At 42.9% G+C, this 16,006-nt stretch overlaps 1 protein-coding gene across 2 annotated transcripts in view; it reads right to left on the reverse strand.

Annotated features, from left to right (window-relative positions):
• Positions 1 to 16,006, reverse strand: part of fhl3a (four and a half LIM domains 3a) — an 88,708-nt gene that overhangs the window by 17,878 nt on the left and 54,824 nt on the right. The gene's annotated exons all lie outside the window — the stretch shown is intronic.

Here is a 16,006-nt window from a genome sequence, read left to right on the forward strand (position 1 = left end):
CTACTGCACATCGTGAAGAAATGCATGTATCATATTTGAAGTACCTTTTTAGATCAACCACTGCCATAATGGTGCAATCAAGCAGGGTAATATGTTCCCACATGTCCATGATTGTGCAACTGTTACATTAAATTTGGGCATTCAAAGCCTGCAAAAACCTGCCTCTTTGAATGTACTTCATTCCATTCCCCACCTCTGGCTCAAATCCATGACTTGATTAATTAACTTCTGATTGATTACAACTGTTTTGTGAAGCTTACGTGTGTCAGATGTTGATGACGCATTGTTTCTTGATGTTGGAGCAAGCCTTACGTTGAGTGTTAGCATTCCCCTCAGTAAGAGAGCAGAGAATTTGAAGCATTGCACATACTTCACACTTGGCAAATGGAACTCTTGCTCTGCAGTTCAGTTGACATCCAGTGGGTTGAATGGATATTTTTTTAGCTCCTCTTCACTGTACCGCTGGATGATCCAGTCAAAAGCACCAGCCTTTCGGATCAGCCACCTGGTAGCCAGTTACACACTGACGTTATGACAAATCAGAGTGTTTATCAACCTCAAATCATTCCTCTGTATGCTACCCTTCAGGGGAAGGGGATAACAACTCTATTTTCTGAAGCTAGTGTGGGATGAATTTCCAATCACCAGTATGAAGTGTGGCCCACAATTATAAAGTGTAGCTGTTAGTCTACGTTTTTTGTTTAGTTTAGTTTAGAGATATAGCGTGGAAACAGGCTCTTCAGCCAACCAAGTCCGCACTGACCAGTGATCCCCACACATTAACACTATCCTACACACACTAGGGACAATTTACACTTATACCAAGCCAATTAACCTACAAGCCTCTACGTCTTTGGAGTGTGGGAAGAAACCGAAGATCTCAGAGAAAACCCAGGTGGTCACGAGGAGAACGTACAAACTCCGTACAGACAACACCCGTAGTCGGGATCGAACCCAGATCTCCGGCGCTGCAAGCACTGTAAGGCAGCAACTGTACTACTGCGCTACCATGCTTCCACTATTATTAAAGGCACCGTGAATCCATGGAAATAAAAGGGGTAGTTGACAGATTAATGAATCATACCTGTCCTCTTGAACTATCCTTAGGGTGAAATACTTCCATTGACATTGAAATAGATGCTGATAACAGACTATAGTGCCCGTGTTGAAAATGCTGGAGAAAGTCAGCGGGTGAGGCAGCATCCATGGAGCAAAGGAATAGGTGATGTTTCGGGTCGAGACCCTTCTTGACATTACCTATTCCTTCGCTTCATAGATGCTGAATCACCCGCTGATTTTCTCCAGCTTTTTTCCTACCTTCGATGTTTCCAGCATCTGCAGTTCCTTCTTAAAAATAGTGTCTGTGATGGCGTTTTGATAGAGCAATCCAATTAGTCCCACTCTCATATTCTTTCCCTGGAGTCCAGAGCCATCTCTTCCTTTCAAAGTGCACATCACAATCCCTATAAACGTTACTATTGAATCTGCGTTCACCACCCTGGCAGAGAGGAGGCTAGACCACAACACACTGTGCAAAAGTGAAGCTGCCACATCTCCTCTCTGATTCAGGCCACCCCTGCCAATGGAAACAATTTCTCCTAACGCTAAGCCAAACCTTCGACAAATTCTTCAACTCTGAGATCAGGGCAATGCTGAAGTCAAGGGCTGCTAAATTGAAAGAAGAAAAATGCACTTTTATCTTTCCAGGTTCTTGCCGAGTTTGGTGACCTCTGCCAAGCCAGCAGTTTCAGTTTTTTTTGTTGTCGAGATGCAACGTGGAAACAGGCCCTTCGGCCCACCGAGTACACGCAAACCAGCCATCCCCGCACACTAACACTGTCCTACACACACTAGGGCCAATTTAAAACTTTACCCAGCCAATTAGCCTACAAACCTGTACGTCTTTGGAGTGTGGGAAGAAACTGGAGAAAACCTGTGCAGGTCACAGGGAGAATGTATAGACAACACCCGTAGTCTGGATTGAACCCGGATCTCTGGCGCTGCAAGGCAGAAACTCTACCGCTGCACCACCATTTAGCAGCTCTAAGCTCTGACTGGGACGCCAGCCAGCACTGACTTGGCTCAAACAGGATAAGCCAAAAAAAGTCCATCACCTCTAGAACTGCAGCCCAAACTGAGCCAAAGCTGCAGGAGGGAAGAGAAAGAAAACAGGCTATTGTTCTATATTTATTCAAATTTATAACCAAAGTGTTTCAACTGATATAACCAACTGTTATTCCAAAATGCCACTGTGAGAGTGGCAGCTGATAGTGTGGAAACCTCTGGCTCCAACAATGTTTACATTTATTATACAACTTGTCAGCTGCTTTACTGCCTTTAAACCTTCCAGCTGTTTAAATAAAAAGGAAAATAGCATTTATTCTCAATCTGCAAGAGAGGGGGGCAGATTGAATCTACAGCTAGATAGTCTTTTTAAATGGGTTCCACTAACTCTCTTTGCGTATAATTACCAATTAAAATCATGCAGAGCATATTGAATCATAACTATTAAAGGCAATATAAGTTGTGTCATCTCAATTAGTTGATGTGTTAAGATGAGCAGGTGTTTAAGAGGAACCAGAAAAAAGAGAACTTTTGAGTTTTGTCTTATTAGTTTTATCAAGCTAAATTGGTGATACATGGACTCCTATATCAGAGTCAGACATACAGCACAGAAAGACACAATTTCCCCTAAATCACTGTTGTCCATCAATGACCAACTTAACCCTATATTAATCATTATTAATCTCCCCATATTCCCATCAATTTCCCTCAGATTCTACCACTCACCCACCTATTAGGGGCAATTTACAACAACTCATTTACCTGCCACGTGTATCTTTGGCATGTGGGAGGAAACTGAAGTGCCCAGAGGAAACCCAGGGAGAGCGTGCAAACTCCATGTAGGTCAGGACTGAACATGGGTCTCTGGTGTTGAGAGGCAGTTGCTCTACGCTATGCTGCCCACACCCTCACCACTGCCAACATGAACCAATTGCAGAAATTGCGCGACAAGGAATTTTGAGTAGTTTTCTCTGAGCCGCATAGCTGTGGCACAAAAATCCAGGGGACCATTTGACAAACTCCTGTCTCCATCAAAAAACATGTTTTAGTGTGTTGTGAGTGCACATGGCATTGCAAACATACTGTACATGCATCCACTCAATGAATCTTTGGCTACCCATTGAAATAAGCACATGGAACAGCTGAGAGTTGCCATTCTTAATGTTGTTAAATGTAATGATTTTATGGATGTTCATTGTAGCCGTTCAAGCTTTGGAAAATAAAGGATATAATAGCTAAACAGATCAGCCAACAGCTGAAAGGCATTTCTAATACATAAAGTTTCGAGGAGTCAGTGGCATAGATTTAAAGTAGAGGCACAACATACGGAAGGAACGTGTGGGGAAAAGGCAGAAAATGAACGATCTGGAACCAGGAGGATGTGGAAACAGAGGCAACGCACGCTTTCAAAAGAACAACAAATAGCCATTGTTCGTACTGGAAGATTTAATGGCCTGATTGGCTTTATTACTGGCTGTAATGATTCAATGATGCTATGATTCCTTGAATTGATCATATGGAGCACTTTTGGAGGCATTCACTTGCTATGTTAGCTAACTTACTAAACACAAATAGTAGGTACACAAAAATACTGGAGAAACTCAGCGGGTGCAGCAGCATCTATGGAGCGAAGGAAATAGGCGACGTTTCGGCACGAAACGTCGCCTATTTCCTTCGCTCCATAGATGCTGCTGCACCCGCTGAGTTTCTCCAGCATTTTTGTGTACCTTCGATCTTCCAGCATCTGCAGTTCCTTCTTTAAACACAAATAGTACGTCGGTATTGCTTCATGCAGCAACTGAAAGAAACTTACATCAACATTACATATATGGTTTAGCTGTCAGAGTTACCTGGTTGGGAGGAGTTAGGGGTTAGTTATGTGCAATCTACTCAAGCCAGATTTCAACCTGGATTCTACCCCAAGTGGGAGGAGTTGTGAAGGAGCAGCTGCACCTCCTGCGGGAAAGGCACCTCCATTTCTCGTGTGCCTTAGTTGCTGCCCAAAGGCAACACACCTGTTCTCAGTTGGAGAAACACAATTCTAGGTGAACATGGATGAATCAATCTCATTAAAAATATATATTTTTTTCAAAAAGTGCCAGATGTACAGTCCCATTTATATTCCCTACATTACAGGGACACAATTACTTGCTTTGAGAGTTAAGGAACTCTCAAAGCAACTAATTGTGTCTCTGTAATGACTTGCCTTGGAGAGGCCACATCACACAGATTATCGATAACGGATTGATTGAAACTAAAACGAGAGAGGATCAATATTGAGAATTTAATTATAAAATATACTCAATATGTTCTTGCTTGTGGGTATAAAAATTTTGTTATTTTGGTCTGATAGAGAAAATTATTAATAAGGATATTCAATAATAATTGCAATGGCTACATCGGAATTTTTAATTTACATATTAGTTTGTAAAAGGGTGGCACAGTGGTGCAGCGGTAGAGTTGCTGCCTTGCCGTGCTTGCAGCACCAGAGACCCAGGTTTGATCCCAACAATCGATGCTGCCCGTATGGAGTTTGTACGTTCTCCCCGTGGCCGCGTGAGTTTTCTGCAAGAACTTTCGTTTCCTCCCACATTCCAAAGACGTATGGGTTTGCAGGTTAATTGGCTTGGGTTTGTATACTAGGTATAAGTGCTAATTGTCCCTAGTATGTGTAGGCTTGTGTTAATGTGCGGGGATCACTGGTTGGTGTGGACTCGGTGGGCCGAAGGGCCTGTTGTCGCATGTAGGAAAGAACTGCAGATGCTGGTTTAAACCGAAGATAGACACAAAATGCTGGAGTAACTCAGCGGGACAGGCAGCATCTCTGGAGAGAAGGAAAGGGTGGCATTTCGGGTCGAGACCCTTATTCAGACTGATCTTAATTCAGACAGATATTAATAATTAGCAACTAAGTTACAGAGAAAGGTTGAACAAGTTAGGGCTTTATTCTTTGGAGTGCAGAAGGTTAAGGGGGGACTTGATAGAGGTCTTTAAAATGATGAGAGGGATAGACAGAGTTGACGTGGATAAGCTTTTCCCACTGAAAGTAGGGAAGATTCAAACAAGGGGACATGACTTGAGAATTAAGGGACTGAAGTTTAGGGGTAACATGAGGGGGAACTTCTTTACTCAGAGAGTGGTGGCTGTGTGGAATGAGCTTCCAGTGAAGGTGGTGGAGGCAGGTTTGTTTTTATCATTTAAAAATAAATTGGATAGTTATATGGACGGGAAAGGAATGGAGGATTATTTGTCTGAGTGCAGGTATATGGGACTAGGGGAGAATACGTGTTCAGCACGGGCTAGAAGGGTCGAGATGGCCTGTTTCCGTGCTGTAATTGTTATACGGTTATATGGTTATAATACTACAGCAGGTACTTTCATAGTGAAGAAAAGCAAAATTTTAGATCCAAGCATTAAGACTGCTGCTTTCTAACAGTGGTTTTAGATTCTTTCATGAAGCACTGAAGCCAGAGGGTGCAAGGTTCAATTCCCAAACTGGGCTCTGTTTGCTGTGCCATCACTGGACTTCCGTTGCACTGAGCCAGGGTGGAGAAAACTGAGCAAGGATCAAATGTTATTTTATCATCAAATGTATTCCAAATCAAACTTGGATTTCCTCTCATCATAATGAATTAATAGATTGAAGTTGTCACTGCCAAAATCCTTATTCAGTACATAAACCCAAGCTTAAATGGATAAAGCACCGGTCATTGTTCTAGCTGCAGGCAGGAAGATATCCATGGGCATATTTGCACAATGCCGACATAATTTTGCCTCGATGATTTAATGTGCCTGAGAAGAAATGCCTCTTCTAACATCTTCTGGTCTGTCTGTCTCATAGAGGTGACAACATTTAACAACCAAAGGTAGTAGGATAGCATTACCCGTGACAGCCTTTGGTTCCAATTTATATAATTTTAAATTATTGACCCGTTCCAAAAAATAAGGAAGTTAGGTCAGTTTTAGTTTAGTTTTGTTCAGAGACTCAGTGTGGAAACTATCCCTTCAGCCTATGCCGACCGACAATTACTCATACACTAGTTCTATCCTACACACTAGGGACAATTTACAGAAGCCAATTAACCTACAAACATGCACGTCTTTGGAATGTGGGAGGAAACGGGAGCACCCGGGGAAAGTCCATGCGGTTACAGGGAGAACGTGCAAACTCCGTAAAGACAGCACCCAAAGTCAGGATCACACCCGGGTTTCTACCACTGCCCCTAAAGACAAATGGTGAATGCGGGCATTGATCCAGCTACCTTTCGCATGCTAAGCAAGCACTCTACCATTTGAACTAATTACCCAGTAAGTTGTGATCCTCTAAGCCAATGTAATTACAGTTATAGTATCAGGTGCAGTACAGTGCAGACAGATACTGTAGATAAAGAGGAGTAAAAAGTTTGCATCATGGTCTGGTATGGCAAATCCAAATCATAAGAATACCAGATGCTTCAGAGACTGATGGACTCAGCCCGCTCCATCATTGGAAGGAACCTCCCCACCATCAAAAGCATCCACCCGAGGTGCTGCCTCAACAAATGTATCATCAAGGATCCTCACCATCTAGGCCAGGCCTTCATCATTGCTATCATCAGGCAAGAAGTATAGAAACCTGAAGTCTCACAGCACCAGGTTCAGGAACAGCTACTTTCCAATAACCATCTGCTTAAACCAATCCTACCTTGACAAGGGAACACTACGGACCACCTCTTGCACGACTATGAATGTGTTTTTCTAATTGTGTTTTGCACTAATGTCTTGCGCTGTCATTTTCTTCTCACTACCTTGTATAATTTATGTTTCATTGTGTGCCGAGTCGAAGTGCCGGTGATTCTGCTACAAGCCAGATTTTCGGAGTAAGAAAAACTGGAAGTGCATGCTGAACTGGAGAGGCTAGATGCTAGGGAATCATGGGGAAATCCCAACACGACTCTTTGGAATTCGTGTCAATATCTTTACGAAAAACAAAAAGATGTGGTTACCAATCATTCAGGTCTGACAAACCTGAATACATTGTGCAGTAAATTCATTCGAAATTGGAAACCTTTGTTACTGTCAAACAATTGATTCCATAGGCTACTTTATGAATTGCATCCATTAAAAGATGCTTACTATACGGTGCTTATGCAGAAGGATTATAGACGTTATTAATTCTAAGCTAACACCTTCCACCACTAAGGACTACTTGGGGTTCACCTTTGACTTAGTCTACACGTGGGTAACTTATCAAAGGAAGGTACAGACTTAACCGAGGCCAACAACCTCATTGACATCAGTAAACCACCTATTCGACTGGTAGCAAGGGTAATTGGCAATACTGTGGCCTTTCCAGCCACACTGTTTGACCTTTGTATTACCAATAATTACAAGGACAAAGGTATAAGCACTTAAAATCAATACTGGTCATGTGTAGAGACCAATGAGGCTACCAATCTAAGCAATCACAGAATTACAATGATAGGGGAAATATTGGGCATTGTTCAAACCCTATCATTGTCAGCAACCATTCAGTGGTGCTACAAACTGATGCCAGTGTTCATGGTTGGCGTGTTACTAACCCCATCTCTAGTTGTGGATATAGATGGGATGCACAAGAAGCATCATTGCTTCAGATACATGTCATGAACAACTTGGAAATGTTGGGTGCGTTCTATGGACTAAAATCATACTGTTCAGAAATGAATCACCTGCATGTTAGACTACAGATTGATAACGCCACAATGGTGACATATACTAACTACATGGGTGGAATCAAATCAGTATCATGTGATAATCTGGCTAACACAATTTGGCAATGGTGTATTCAGAAAAACATTTGAATATCAGCTAGTTACCTATCAGGTAACCTCAAATTTAGTGGCAGACAACAGGTCACGCAAATTCATGACAAACATCGAATGGATGTTGGACCGCAAAGTGTTTACTGATATTGTAGCATGATATGAAACACCAGAGATTGATCTATTGCATCTCGGCTTAATCACCAGTTGCCCATTTGTGTTTCTTGGGAATCAGACTGGGGCATCAGTGATGGATGCCTTCTCGCTGCATTGGGGAGGGGGGGAAAATGTGTTCGTCAGTAGGATCTTAAGTAACCATTTCCGGACCTGGGACTAACGAACCAAACAATGAACATATACAGCGGCATACAGGCAGTCCACGAAGAAACTATATCAGGCCCACATCAGGAAGTGGGAAATATTGTTCTAGGAACAACATCACTACTGTACGACGAACAAAACGTCTGTTCTGGAATTCATGGCAGTGGCAGGCCTCCATTATGATGAGGGGCTCAGTTACAGTGCCATTAACTGCGCCAGAAGTGCCCTTTCAGCATATCTATGGCGAGGATCAGAGCGTCATTCTGTTGGGGCTCACCCCCTGGTAACCAAACTTATGAGGGGAATTTTTTAATATCAATCCCCCAAGAACCAGGTACTCTCGAATATGGGATGTTAGTATTGTCCTAACGTTGCTAAGGAATTGGTCTCCAGCAACAGCTCTGTCCTTGCAAAAACTGACGCATAAAACAGTCATGCTGATGGCTTTGGTCACAGCACAAAGGGTACAGTCGTTACATAAGTTAAGGCTGGACAATATGACTTCTTCAACAAGAAATATAACTTTTCATGTTCACGAATTAGTCAAACAGAACAGACCAGGACCATCAGACCTCAAAATAGAATTTAGAAAATAGAATGGATGGACCAAATCCTGGAGACAGCAGGATGGTCAAGGGAAAAAACGTTCCAACAATTCTACCATAAACCAGTGGTTAAACCTGGAACTTTTGCAGAATCAATTTTAAATTCTGTAATATGATTTCACCCCATGAAATAGGGGCTATAATTTGTTGTTAATAACTTTATCCTGGATTTCAATGTCGGATTCATGTTTAAACATGTTAACACAATTCCTCCCTTAGTCAATTAAGGCAGATGAGATGCATGGACTCGTTTCCACGGCATGAAATCACAGAGCTTTGAAATCTTCACGTAGTCACTCACGTGACTCCGAAGTAAAATAGTTTCGGGTGGAAAGACGTCCCGTCTGATAAGTCGGAGCCACCAGCCGGACGCCTCCATGGCGTTACTTCCAGCCCGCTGCTGAGGAGCTAGCGGGGCTGGGCTCGGTGTTGGGATAGCGGAGCGCCGGGTAAGCGGTCCTACCTCCTTGTTGCTGGCCCCGCGATGGAAACGCTCCTCGGTGGAGTCTGTTCCGTTGCTGCCCCCCTGAGCGGGGGACAGGTCTGTTCCATTGCTGCCCCCCTGAAGGAAGGCTCCTCCGTGGAGTCGAGCGGGGGACAGGTCTGTTCCGTTGCTGCCCCCCTGAAGGAAGGCTCCTCCGTGGAGTCGAGCGGGGGACAGGTCTGTTCCGTTGCTGCCCCTGCGATGGAAAAGCCCCTCCGTGGAGTCGAGCAGAGACAGGTCTGTTCTGTTGCTGCCCCCCCCAGATGGACGCTTCTCTACGTGGAGTCGAGTGGGGGACAGGTCTGTTCTGTTGCTGCCCCCCCCCAGATGGACGCTCCTCTACGTGGAGTCGAGCGAGGGTTTGTTGCAGAGCCTTTCGTCTCTGCCGGACAGCAGAAGGCTCCCTATGAAGGAAACCGACGTCAGCTTACCTGACGGTCCATTCTTTCACCTCCATAGCGGGAGCGCCTGACTCCCGCTGTGCCGCTGTTGCTCTGCTGGACGTAATGCCGCGCATGCGTGCTGAACGGGTTCTTCACGGAATCGCTCACGTGACTCCGAAGTAAAATCAGTACCGTGCCTGCTTTTTCCCCCATATGTCTGAAATTCCTTTAGCCCTCAGAGCTAAACCTCTCTTGAAATTGGAAGGACTTAACTTACAGAACATCTTCCTTCTTAATATAAGCATCTTATCCTTCAGTGTTCCTTGATACCAAAGCATGTCAATTGTGGTTCAGCAAACAATTCCAAATTTATTTCAACTGCAAAATACGCCACAACACTCACTCCCTGAAAAACTTGAAATACTGCAGAACTTAAGGCAAAGAATTCAACTAACACAAATGTTTTCCAAAAAATCTGAGGAGACTTTGGCTTATTCAAAACACTAAATAATAAAGCAATAATGAAGATGTACCATAATTGTTATGCTTGGATGGCAAAAAAAAGTCAGACTGCTAAAAAAGAAACCCTACACTTTAAACTTAATTACTGGGTGTAAGCAGCATTGGCAGCCTAACGGAATTCCTTAAAATGCCATTGCACCTACCGCTTTTGCTTCTTCTTCTTGGTCCAACATATTACTCAGTCTCCCACTTGGGTGTCATCCCGGGGTAGAATAGTGATGGGAATCAAAAGCCCCCGTCACTAGTTTTAATAGTGAATGCGCTAAAAATAAGGACGATTTCTATTGCGACTTTTAGTTTAGTTTGAGATACAGCGCAGAAACAGGCCCTTCGGCCCACCAGGTCCGCACCGACCAGCGATCCCCTCACTGAACACTATCCTCGTCTTGAAGGGATTTATATTGTGGTGACAGAAGACAGTGTCCTGTGATGTGGGGTTATGCACAGTTCATGATGTGTATGCTCAGCTTTGAAAAGTAACCCAGTGTCTTTCTGTGGTGGGCAGCTGTCTTAAAAATGGAACTGTCCCATTTGAAGTCCCGAAACATCTGCACTTCTAATTCTGACCCGTCACAGCCTTTGTTGTTTCCTCCTCTTTCCAATTCCGAAGTTAATGAACATGGAAGGCAAAATTGAATATCCCATTGCTGTTTTTCACTGAGTTTGCCAGACAAATTATGACACCACAAATTAACATTGTGTATTTTTATCCATTCTCGTCTTTTGCTCAGTCGTTATAATGAATTTGTCTTATCCAGAATGTTCATGTGAAATTAATTTTGCTTTACCTTTTAATTTGTCATCAAGGCTGGGTAGGTTTTGCAAAATAGCAGAATGCTTTTTTGTATAATTTTGTACAGCAATGCAAAATCAATCGAATATCGAAAGGACAAACAGAATATGGCAGGCCAAAGCCCAGCTCAAAGAAAAGGCTAAGTATCATCAGCCACAAAAAGGCTTGCGTTTATATTGTGTCTTTCTTAGCTTCAGTATTTACAATGTGTAGGATGGAATTAAATTAAATTAATTTAAACCGAAGATTGACTTTAAAAAGATGGAGTCAAAGGATAGGGATAGGTGATGTTTCGGATCAGGTCTTATACAATAAAAACGTTTGAAGTCTACTTGCTTTGTGGTACTGGAGCCACTGTGGTCAAGCTAATTATGAAAGTGCGGATTAATAATAGCAGCAAAAGTGAACAACAGGTCAAAAGTTTTTAGGGTCTTTGAATATAAACATTATCCTTCTCTTTCCACATGCACTGCCTGTTCTGTCAAATGCTTCCGACATTATCACTTTTTGCAACTGTTTTTATGACTATTATCTGGAAGGATAAATATTGAACAGAATAATCACTTCTTCAAAATAGTACTATCATTGTTTTAAACTTGTGTTGAGAAGGAATACAGATATCTGATTAAAAGTCTCACGTAAAAGAAAGGTTAAAGGCTCGGTCCCACTTTCCCGAGTTACTCACGAACTCTCCCGAGTTTTCCCCAAGATTCGAACTCTGGGAATGTCGGGTAATGTCGGTAGCGAGCCCGTAGGATTCCGTAGCGGCTCGCATTGCCAGCCGTAGGAAGTCGGGGCATCAGGTAAGTTGGGACATTTTTTCAACATGTTGAAAAATGTCCACGAGTTTAAAAAAATAGTCCTGAGTACCTACGAACGGCTGTTACCATAATTCTCTGCGTTCGAATCAAGGGGAGAACTCGGGAGAGTTTGTGAGTAAATCAGGAAAGTGGGACAGGGCCTTTAAGCAAAGCATAGCATGCACATGCAATACTGTACTGGAGAAAAAGTAGATTTGATGGTCAATAGGTTGGGATTTGAGTTCACAATCTTTAGTGGTACCAGCAGATTCCAGCACAATTAACATGCTGGATCGCTGGAATCAATGTGCCTAATTGGTTTCCTAAATTATAACAAATAACTTCAATTATCAAGTACTTAATTGGCGGTAAACCTCAAGGATGTCCCGAGATTGTTCAAAAATGATCTGCAAATACAAATCTTTTTTTTCCCCAATGTTACCACATGGAGCATCAGCAGTGTTCAACTCCAGATAAATCTCAAATCATGACATTTCAAAGGTGTGACAGACCTTCCACACTTGATCAAAAGTTGGAGACACTGTGTGACTATGGGCTTTCGTGTGCAATTAAACTTGTATCCCCAGATACCAATTCTTAAAATCCAGAATTGTTATCGCAGGGAGAAAAGAATGTTATTTAACCATGCTAGATGAGAACCCACACAGATCTAGATCCAAAGCCATGATAATGAAGCAGTTTACAAACATTGTGGGTTCAAGATGTTTGCATGTTAAAATTAGGTAATACCAGCAAATTGTTGGCCATTCATTTTGTGTTTGACAATTATTTTTCCACTCTGCACAATTACCACAGCTTACAACCCAGCAGTATTAAAATTTGATTTCTCTAACTTCAAGTAACCCTTGCACCCCCTCCCACTCCGCCTCTCCCCCATCCTAGTCATCGTACTAGTTTCACTGTCGTCTTGTTGAGTTTCAATGTTTGTATAACTCGTCCCACAGACAAGAATAGACCATAGTGGGCTTCACCTTTCCTTGATCATCGTTACTTTTTGCATATCTTTTATTCATTTGTTCTATTTCTCTAGATCACTCTCTATTTTATCTTGTTTCCCTTTCCCCTGACTCAGTCTGAAGAAGGGTCTCAACCTGAAATTATGTTACTGTTATTGCCTCAACTATTGCTTCCAGCAGCTCATTCCATACAACCACCACAAAGTTGCCCCTCAAGTTCCTATTAAATCTTGCCTTGGTTTCAGGTTTTTGATTCAAGAGAAAGTGTGAACTTTTCATTAAAAAAAACAGATTTTCCATTGAAGGGTTTTAAAATATAATCAAAGACTTTTGAATATGAAGGAGGGCCTCAACCCAAAATGTCACCTATTCTTTTTCGCCAGTTTAGCTTGGTTTGGAGATACAGCATGAAAACAGGCCCTTCAGCCCACCGAGTCTGCACCGACCAGCAATCCCCGCGCATTAACACAAGCCTACGCACACTAGGGACAGTTTACACATACTAAGTATACAGTTAGCCTACAAACCTGTACAGGTACATCTTTGGAGTGTGTGAGGAAACTGAAAATCTCGGAGAAGACCAACACAGTCGCAGGAAGAACGTATAAATCCGTACAGACAGCACAGACAGTGATGCTGCCTAACCTGCTGAGCTACTCCAGCTTTTTGGGTCTGTCATTGGTTTAAACCAGCATCTGCCGTTCCTCCCCACACAATCTTGAAACAGGTTAAGGATGTACCGATAGTTGTAATTATAATGGCAAGTGGTAGACATCAACACAATGCATGCATAGCAGAGAAGCCAGGGAATGATGGGCCTGAAAATTATGATCTTGAGTCCCTTCAATGTAAAGTTTTCTTTCCCCCCCGGCAGAAAGACACTGATTTATGTTGAAATGATGTGTGCTTTGTGGCCGAGGTTGAAACATTGGAATGAACAGACAATGAGTTTCCTGTTTTGTTTTGGTCTTCTGCCAATCCCAGCCTTTGCACTGTTGGGGTCAGTCCAGCATCCCGAGCACAATCACCCGGCAGCCAAAGAAGGGTTTCAATGTTGTAGCGGAGAGCAGCAGTGATGTAAAATGCCAGGGAGAGAGAGAAGAGCGAAGAAAAGATGAAGAGAACAAAGAGAAAACCCTGAAGACGGGTAGAAATTATGGTAGAAAGGTGAGATAACAATGGATAAATGAGAAGGAAAGTAAAACAAAATTGAGGCAGAGAGAGCAGAACAAAGATAAAGACAAAGTAAATCATTTATTAATAAAAGTCGTTAATTTATACGCATGCAGCCATAGGACAGTTTGTTGTATCTGCACCTGAACACATGAAGGCCAGCTAAGGAACACATGAAGGCCAACTGCAGATGCTGGTTTGAACTGAAGATAGACACAAAAAGCTGGAGTAACTCAATGGGACAGGCAGCATCTCTGAAGAGAAGGAATGTGTGATGTTTCGGATCGAGAGAAGGGTCACGACCTAAAACATCACCCATTCCTTCTCTCCATAGATGCTGCCTGTCCCGCTAATTTACGCCAATGTTTGTGTCTATCTTCAAGTCCAGCTAAGGGCTTGGTTAGGACAGCACAATGGCATAGCTGGTAGAGCTGCTGACTGACTCATAGCGCCAGAGACACGGTTTGATCATGATCTCGGCTGCTGTCTGCATGGCGTTTGCACGTTCTCCCTGTGACTTCATGGGTTTCCTCCGGTAGCTCCGGTTTCTACCCACATCCCAAATACATGCGGGTTTGTAGATCAATAGGTCTCTGTAAATTGCCCCTAATGTGAAGGGAATGCTTGGGAAAGTAGGATAACATAGAACTAGTATGAAAAGTGTAATCGATGGTCAACATGGCCTCAGTGGGCTGAAGGGCTGGTTTCATTTCTGTATCTTTCAATCAATCAAATATAGAAGATGCAAGGTGTAGGAAGGAACTGCAGATGCTGGTTTAAACCGAAGATAGACACAAAAAGCTGGAGTAACTCGACGGGACGGGCAGCATCTCTGGAGAGAAGTTTCAGGTCGAGACCCTTCTTCAGACTCAGATGAGATGCAAGCTTCAGAGAGAGAGCCGAGAATGAACTGTGGGAAGAGCTGTGGTAGGTGTTACTAAGTTCCAGAGTTCGTGTTTTATAAACCTTGGAATCTGACTGAGGAAATGGAAGGCAATTGCTCATGAAGCGCAGATGAAACCCACATCCTTGTGGCTTCCAGCCATAGCTCAAAGGTGCCTGAAGTGATTTAACCATGTGCGATCATATGCTGTCACATAACAACTGGGCTTGACGCAATGTTCACTTCTCATTAATTCACAATGCTTCCTTCGTGTGTTGCTTGGAGCAACAATAAACATCAGAATTCCCTGCACACTAAGGCTGAAGCTATTTAATTGGTCTTTCCACATGCCTTACAAGGAAAAGATTTAACTTGTTGGATTCAGAGTCCATAAATCAGTTTAAATGGAGTCATGGAAAGTGTTTCTGAGCTGGAGATAATTTAAGTGACAAGCAAAGGTAAGTCAGTGAAGCAAAACTGTTTACCAGGATAGCGTAATCACACAAATCTGTGGTCCCGCACTGGACGATCCGTTACTCCAGGACGGGAATGAAAGCTATCCGTGAACTCACACGACAGCTGAAGAAACAAACAAAATATACCCTATGTCCTGGCAGGTTGTTCGAAAGAATTCAAGTCTACATCAGGAGGGCAGAGAGAGATTTGTGAAGGTTAAATGCCATCATTGTTCACAATCACCCCATTTTCTTGCTTCTCACTCCACACGTTTTCATTCACAACCAGCAAACTTGGACCAATGAGGAAAGTCCAGATCAGTTCAAGCAAGCAGGGAGAACTCACAGAGTAACCTCCTCATCTCACCTAGCATTGCTTATAGGCAATATTTGACCGAGTTGCTAAATTAGACCACATTTTAAAAGTCACCTGATAATATTCCTTCACGTCAGCACATTGCAAATTCAATTTACTGCCAATGAATGAAAATGTTGGGAATATACACATCAGTCAGAGTGGAAATCTTTGAATCCATTTTGTCAATATCATAATGTGTGTCCTGAATAAGAATAACAGATGAAGGTGCAGTCAGCAGTGGCACAGCAGTAGAGTTGCTGCTTACAGCGCTAGAGACCCAGGCTCAATCCTGACTAAGGGTGCTATTTGTACAGAGTTTGTACGTTCTCCCCGTCTTCTTCTTGTGTAAGGCGTGCACAGCCTAAAGTTGTAGATCGAGGGTAGACATCCAGGCCAGGACAGCAT

Source organism: Leucoraja erinacea, chromosome 26 (genome assembly GCF_028641065.1).
Source record: "Leucoraja erinacea ecotype New England chromosome 26, Leri_hhj_1, whole genome shotgun sequence".
Classification (NCBI taxonomy): Eukaryota; Metazoa; Chordata; class Chondrichthyes; order Rajiformes; family Rajidae; genus Leucoraja; species Leucoraja erinaceus.